Source organism: Callospermophilus lateralis, chromosome 7 (assembly GCF_048772815.1).
Source record: "Callospermophilus lateralis isolate mCalLat2 chromosome 7, mCalLat2.hap1, whole genome shotgun sequence".
In the NCBI taxonomy this organism is placed as follows: domain Eukaryota; kingdom Metazoa; phylum Chordata; class Mammalia; order Rodentia; family Sciuridae; genus Callospermophilus; species Callospermophilus lateralis.
This window is the reverse complement of record NC_135311.1, coordinates 36,237,843-36,245,030: the sequence shown is the minus strand read 5'-3', so window position 1 is coordinate 36,245,030 and position 7,188 is coordinate 36,237,843. Positions and strand designations below refer to the sequence as shown.

Below are 7,188 nucleotides of genomic sequence, written 5' to 3'. Positions count from 1 at the left end.
GCACAATTTGCAAAAGTAGGAAGCCTACTTTGGGAGGTTATCACAAACTGAAGTCAGACATTTTTCAGATTTCACCAGCTTCTATACGAATATCCTATGTTCTATTCCACGATCCAACTAGAATGGAGCATTGAATTCACTCTCACATCTCCTTTGGTTTGAGTTGAAAGATCTTCTTTTTTACTTTTCATGACCTTCACAATTTTGAGGAATACTACATAGGTCTTTTGTAAAATGATCTTCAGTTTTGGTTTGCAGCTATTTTTCTCATAGATAGAGATATAGTTTTAGATAGAAAGAACACACAAAACAACTTCTTTCCTCATTATATGAATTGAAAAGTATGTGATATCCACATAGTCTGTGTATTAAAATAAGTTCATTGGTTTTAACAAATGTATCATTCTGACTAGGGATGCTGGAAACGAGTGAAGCTACCCACTATTATTTAGAAAGAGGGGGCAGTTAATACATGTAATTTTTTTTATTTCCTCTCAATTTTGCTGTTAACATAAAACTCCTTTAAAAAAGTCTAGGAAATATAAGGAAAAGAGCAAGGTCCAACTTTACTGGCTTCAATGAAAAATGAGTCCTAGTCCTGAGTGTGAGAAAGAACTTCATTTGTTTTTATTTCCCAAGGAAAAATAAATTTTATTTTCTTAGACCAATAGAAAGATGAAAACATCAAAATAGTGTTTATTGCAGACAATGATATAAAAATTCATCCTACAAAATGTCATTCAGGTTAAATCATAAAATTATGCAATCTTAAATCTGACAAATTCACAAAACATGTAAGTAGTCACAGCATGTAGTGCATCTGGGACACATGGTTTGCCAATCATTTTATGTTCCACAAAAGATGACCATCAATAAAAGAAAAAAAAATTGAATCAACACAATAAGGTAATTTACCCTGTCTTTATATTTAAAAAGAAAGTTATATTCAACAAAATGCCATTTTTATTTTTTCATTGGGTATTAAACCCAGGGGTATTCTACCAAAGAACTGCATTTCCAACCCCTTTTTCTTCTTCTTCTTCTTCTTCTTCTTCTTCTTCTTCTTCTTCTTCTTCTTCTTCTTCTTCTTTTTAATTATTTTGAGACAGGGTCTTGCTAAGTTGCCCAGGCTGGCCTCACACTTGAAGTCCTTCTACATCAGACTCCCAAATTAACCAAATTGTGTGAATTAATAGGCATGTGCCACCATGTCTGGATCAAGTACAAATTACTTAAAAAGCACTAAAGTACAGTATTGTAAACTTCAACTAGGAAGGGCTGCCCAAAATGTAAATTCCCCAGGTTTAGAGTTCCTGACTTATCCCTGCTCACTTGTGGCCAGTGTGAACAAAAGGCCTGACTGGGAAATTCAAAGAGCCAGAAGGGTACCGCCATATAAGAGAACTCTTGGCAACGTTCACAAAACTCACACTTTCACTCTCAAAATCAAGAAACACACCAACCCGGCCCTGAGGCTTCTCTATATAGTGAGAAAGGATTGGGGAGGTTGTCAAGAGACTATGGTCATCATCTTCCTTCACAAAAAGGAGAAGAAACACATCTTCGGATTCAGTCACTGTGCCATTCCTTCTTATCCAGGAATCCTTACAGACTCCTACAGCCCAGTCCAAAGGGTCCTTCATATCTAATTCCCAGTACAATTTCCCAGAGTTGAAACTCTCTGTTCCCCATGCAGCAAAATAGTTAATTCCATCAGAATTCAAAGATGAGTCTGGAAGGACGTGCCCAAATCGCAAACTTCTCACATCATCAAACAGCTTGAGGTTATCACTGGACACTGTATTTTCAAAGGATATCTCCACTGTAGAATGAAGAGAATATTCAAATCAAAACCAACTTTTAAATTGCTGTTAGATGAGAAGGTCTACCTGAGTCTTAATGTGGGGGGGGCGTGATGGGGTGGCAGAAGAAGAGGGGTAATTGTGGCTGAAGTGCATTGCACTCAGATTTCTAGAATACTGCAGAAGAAACAATAGTCCAACCACAATGAAAACACTACTAAATATATGGACACTGTAATAAAAGGGTGGGCATGTCTACTTCCAGCTTGTTACTTTACATTTCATCTGAGAAATTGGAGGTCTGCATTCCCATTCAATCCAAAGCAATGATTCCTTGCTATGGTTCCTACTTAGTTCTACCATGGAAATCTAAAAACTGATTCATCATATACCAACTTGTCTTTTTTTGATGCTTGTGAAATATTGCTCTGTGCATTCAGTTATTTTATGTTTGTTCATACATGCTATTATATTAAATTTAACGCATTTAGTATATTATGTTTAATAAAATACATATCACACATTCAATACCTAAGAGATTTTAAGGGTAATGTTTAAATAACCTTCATCACTCAGTGCACTTAATTTAAAATGGGAACATATTGAACTAATTTATAATTGTCTTATTGATTGAAATGGTTTTGAATGTATAGCCCAAATCACATTTATTATTATACCAGTGATCACTTCTTTCTTTCCTTATTTAATCATGGTGATCAGATTACTAAATATAATTATAAATACCAATTGGCAGACCATTCCCTTTGGGTAAATTAAAGGTTAATAAATGGAAAGGTTTCCCATAGAAAATCATTATTGAAAGTCATGACACTATGCTCCCATCACTGGGCTGACACTCACCTTGGAAACACTTGAGCCTGTCTATCAGTCCAGTGATGGTCTGGGCAGGAAGTGCTGGCTTCATAGGCTGAGGCAAGTGCAGCTGCACTGATTCACTCCTGAAAGTAGGAAGAGGACATGAATCTTCTGGTGACAAAAATGACACCACAGTTTTTAAGGAACTAAACAACAATTTTGCTGAAAATGTTTCTTGAAACCCTTTTCTCATGAATGTACCTCTGTGAACATGAGAAGGGACTGTCTCTAGGAATCTTTCTTACTAATTTTGCAAGTTAACAACCCATTTCTCAGAGGTACCCATGTTCTCATTAGCTAACTAGGAAAAACTGCCCCATGCACCTCAATGTTTCTGATTTACAATGTCAAAACATACATGGTTGCATTTATCTTTTTTATTTTTTTTTTAAGAAAGAGTGAGAGAGAGAGAGAGAGAGAGAGAGAGAGAGAATTTTTTAATATTTATTTTTTTAGTTTTTGGCATCTTTGTTTTGTATGTGGTGCTGAGGATGGAACCTGGGCCGCACGCATGCCAGGCAAGCGCGCTACCGCTTGAGTCACATCCCCAGCCCCACATGGTTGCATTATGAAGGTCAACATTCAGCCCAGGATGACATATATTCCTCAACCAACAGTGGAAATAGAGGCTGACTTCTCATTAAGGGGATCAGGAAATCATATTCAAACAAACACATGAATACACAGTTGATTACTCTCTACATAAACTATGCCTTCACTTTGTAAGAAACAACTTAAACACTTTCATAGCTCTCAATGGTATCCCAGTTTACACTAAAGTCAAAATTTACCTGGTCAATAGGTCTCCCAAGTCCTGCAAAGAAAACAAAAAAAAGGCTTATTTTTTTTTTAAAGAAATCCAATAGTATTTTGTTTTTGGAAAGATCATGTAGTATCAAATATCATCACATCAATGCTTCTTATGAATTCATTTTCATCTCTCAGAACAGTACCAGCAAAGCATATTTAAAGATTCTGAATTTGTGATTAAATCAGAATCCAGAGGGTCTAAAAAGTGTGAGAATGAAGGATATCAGTAATACACAGTGTTTACTGTCCCCAATTCCATAATGTTTAAACAGAAGAAAGAGAACGTAAGCTTTTCCAAGATGTCTGCATATTGTCAAATGGTAAGCAAAAAAATAAAATGTTCATGAATAAATTGTTATTTTTCTGGATCTTAGAGAAGCAAGATACAACAGAAAAATTAAAAAAAAAAAAACTCTAAGAGAGCTACTCACAATGTTTCATAAATCTTGCTTATTTATCATCAGGATAGAAGGTAAACTTTAAGTAGATTATATCCAAAGAGGAAAGAACCCCATAATTGATGCAGGAAATATAAAAACTACCAAATAATGTGGTCAAAATTGAGAACCCGAAATCATATAAAATACTTTCATGCACAGCTTAGTTCTTACCTGGAGCAGCTCCACATATGGTTTATAGGACATTTTCACCAGCTCCTCATATATTTCTCTTAGGTCTTTCTTCTTTTGAAACATATTGGCTTCACTTTTTTTGAGTTCCTCTAAAATTCTTTTGCTTTCCTTCCTAAGAATGTCTAGATGTCGATTTTTCCTCCTCATGAAGAACTGGATGTAGTTTTCTGTACTCAGCCCTGATCAGCTCTTCCCTGAGATACACATAGTACTGTAGGGATAGATTGAGTAGATCTCAATTCTAGTATGATTTTATCCTTCTCCACCTAATCCTCTCTCTTTGACCATTGTCTTTTTATCAGTATGTTACATAGGCCATAATTTTATATTCATCCACATTTCAGAAATTCGAAATTCACTCTTCTTTTATCTTCATTCTTTCCCTAGTTTTTATAACAGTGGCAAGGAATCAAACCCATCCTTCCCTCCAACCACTTTTATCTGCATCATGAATGCCTGAAATATCTTAAGAAAAGGTTTTGATTGACAATTTATCCTTCAAATATAAATTTCTACATGCAAGCAATTAGAATTTATAGCTGTCACATAAATCACTATATGCAATATTCTGATCTCTGGTTAGAAAATTAATTTTCATCTCAAACCTCCCTATGACACTGCCTGGTCATTTGTTTGATCAACAAGGTCAAATTTTACTTTTAGGATTCAAAGCCACCAGAAATGATATACCTAATATCCTTATACCATGATGCTATAGTGAATAATGGATGGATTTCTAGTATGTCTGTTTCAAGCTGAGTCTCAAGGAAATAGACTCATACTTATGATCCATGGACTGATTATTTTGTTCTCTTCATTTATATTTCTTTGGTTTACTTGGATCTTTTCCCGTAATGATCTTATTTGCTTTAGGAGCTTCTCCTGTAAAAGAAATATAAACTCAAACAATAGAGAAGCAAGCGCATTTGGTTTCAATCTCACAATGATAGAGAATAAAAAATAAGAGATAAGTACTTTAGTGAGAAAAAAATCATATTGCTTTCCTTTTGCTATTGATGATTGCGAATTTTAGGAGATTTCAGACTGCAAAAGTGCATAATGTAGCCATGTGCCTAGGGATAATGATAAAGATGAATAGTTTTTAGATAATGTGGCAATTGGCTTCAGAATTTTGTTTTCTGATACTCTACCCTGCGAATTCCCCAAAGCCTTTTATCTTATTTATTCCCTAGTGTTAGTAAATATTCATGCTGTATAGAAATGTATTGCATTTGTCATTTTGGTAGCCAGTAACTCTTTTCAAAATGAGCAGTTTCTAAAGCTTAACCATGAAAGTTAAAATTAAAGTGACCAACTACTTTATCACTACCTCCGAGGAATCAAGCTCCACAAAGGCAGGCATGCTTGCATATTTTATTTATTGCTTACATCTTTGGTTCTTAGCTTCTTCCTTGATGCTTATGAAATTACCTAGCATACAGAAAAGAGTAGGGCAATCATCATTATCCAGATTCTCAGCTCTTTTGAAATCTCTTAGCTCCACTGCTCAGCCTTCAGAGTGCTCTCACTGGTGTCACTTACCTGGTATTCCTCCACAGCCCTTTCCACTGAAGGGTGGTTGTGAGCCCTGTGCTCCTGAGGGTTGCAGCAGAGCCAACAGAGCAGGTTCTTGTTCTCCTCACAGAAGATCTTCTTTGTCTGCTGGTGGGTCACACATATATTTTTCTCAGAGTTCAGGAATTGCCTGAGATGAGCCTGCCTTGCAATAGATGTAAGATTCTTCAGAAGAATATTGTTTTTGACATCTCCCTGCTGTGATGGCTCCCTGCACACAGGGCAACAGGCAAGAATTTGGGCTTGTCCCCAGGGAACGAAGAAACAGGGCCAACAAAAGCTGTGCCCACAGCCTATGGTGACTGGGTATATAAGGTACTTCAGGCAGACAGAGCAAGTGAGTTCTTTCTGGAACACTAGTGGTATTTCTGAATCCATTATTCTGAGGAAAGAAAACCATAAGGATTTAATCATCTACCCTTAAAGAGATAAAGACCTGAACCAATTTTTACTCATATTCTCATTGAATAGCACACTACTGTCTATGGAATAATAAACTTTATTTTGTACATGACAAAACAGAACAAACTGAGTAAATAAAGAATGCAAATAAATCAAATATTTAAGTGAGTAGCTCTCTATACAAGTCTGAACTATTATCAAGCACCTTTCATACTGTGAAAATATGTGATTATTTTAATCTGCTCCAGAAAACAAAGAATTCTTTACAGTTTTTATTTAGCTAAAAATCTGGGTTCTCATTTCTACTACAGTTGAACTTCTAAGAATGGAAGAGATAAAATATTCCTAAAAATATTTTTGGATCTACAGGTAAAAAATTATACATTATCTGAGAACTAGTTTCAGAGTGCTTATGAAGTATGTAGGAGCACTGGGCGTGGTAGCACACACCTGAGACAGAAGCAGTGCAAGTTCCTCACCAGCCTCAGCAAAAGCAAGACTCTAAGCAACTCAGTGAGACCCTGTCTCTAAATAGAATCCAAAATAGAAATGGGGATGTGCCTCAGTGGTCCAGTGCCTCTGAATTCAGTCTCAAGTAAAATAAATAAATAAATAAATAAATAAATAAATAAATAAATAAATAGAAATAAAATGAAAAGAAAAAACGTTTAAACTATGAAATTACATTTGATTTTGTTTTGGAAAGTAGTAGCTACAACTCATGTGGCAATTGTATACATACCTTAAGAATTACTCTATGGTTTCAGCAGTTCTTTCTGCAGGATTGAAAATTGAATTAAGCTTCAGGATCAGGCACTCAAGGTGTGGAGGAGGTCGATTTTGATGTCATTCAGCCAGGTGAGCTTCAAACTCTACTCTGGAGAAGAATGAGCTGGTGTCGAGGAGTGCACTTTTATTGAGTCCCTGAAGACCACACCCACTTCTTCCTTGATTGCGTTCAGGGTGTTTCCAATCAGTGTTAGGTAAATAGTGTAGGTAATTAGATTAGCATGGGTGATTAGATTAGTGTGAGTGGTTTGGATGTGTGGGTAATTAGTTTTCAGGTAGAAAATTTTGATGTAATCCCTTCT

At 35.8% G+C, this 7,188-nt stretch overlaps 1 pseudogene; it reads right to left on the bottom strand.

The window, feature by feature from the left end:
* Positions 1-1,328: 1,328 nt before the first annotated feature.
* Positions 1,329-6,073, bottom strand: LOC143404932 (tripartite motif-containing protein 43-like; annotated as a pseudogene).
* Between the last annotated feature and the right edge of the window lie 1,115 nt (positions 6,074-7,188).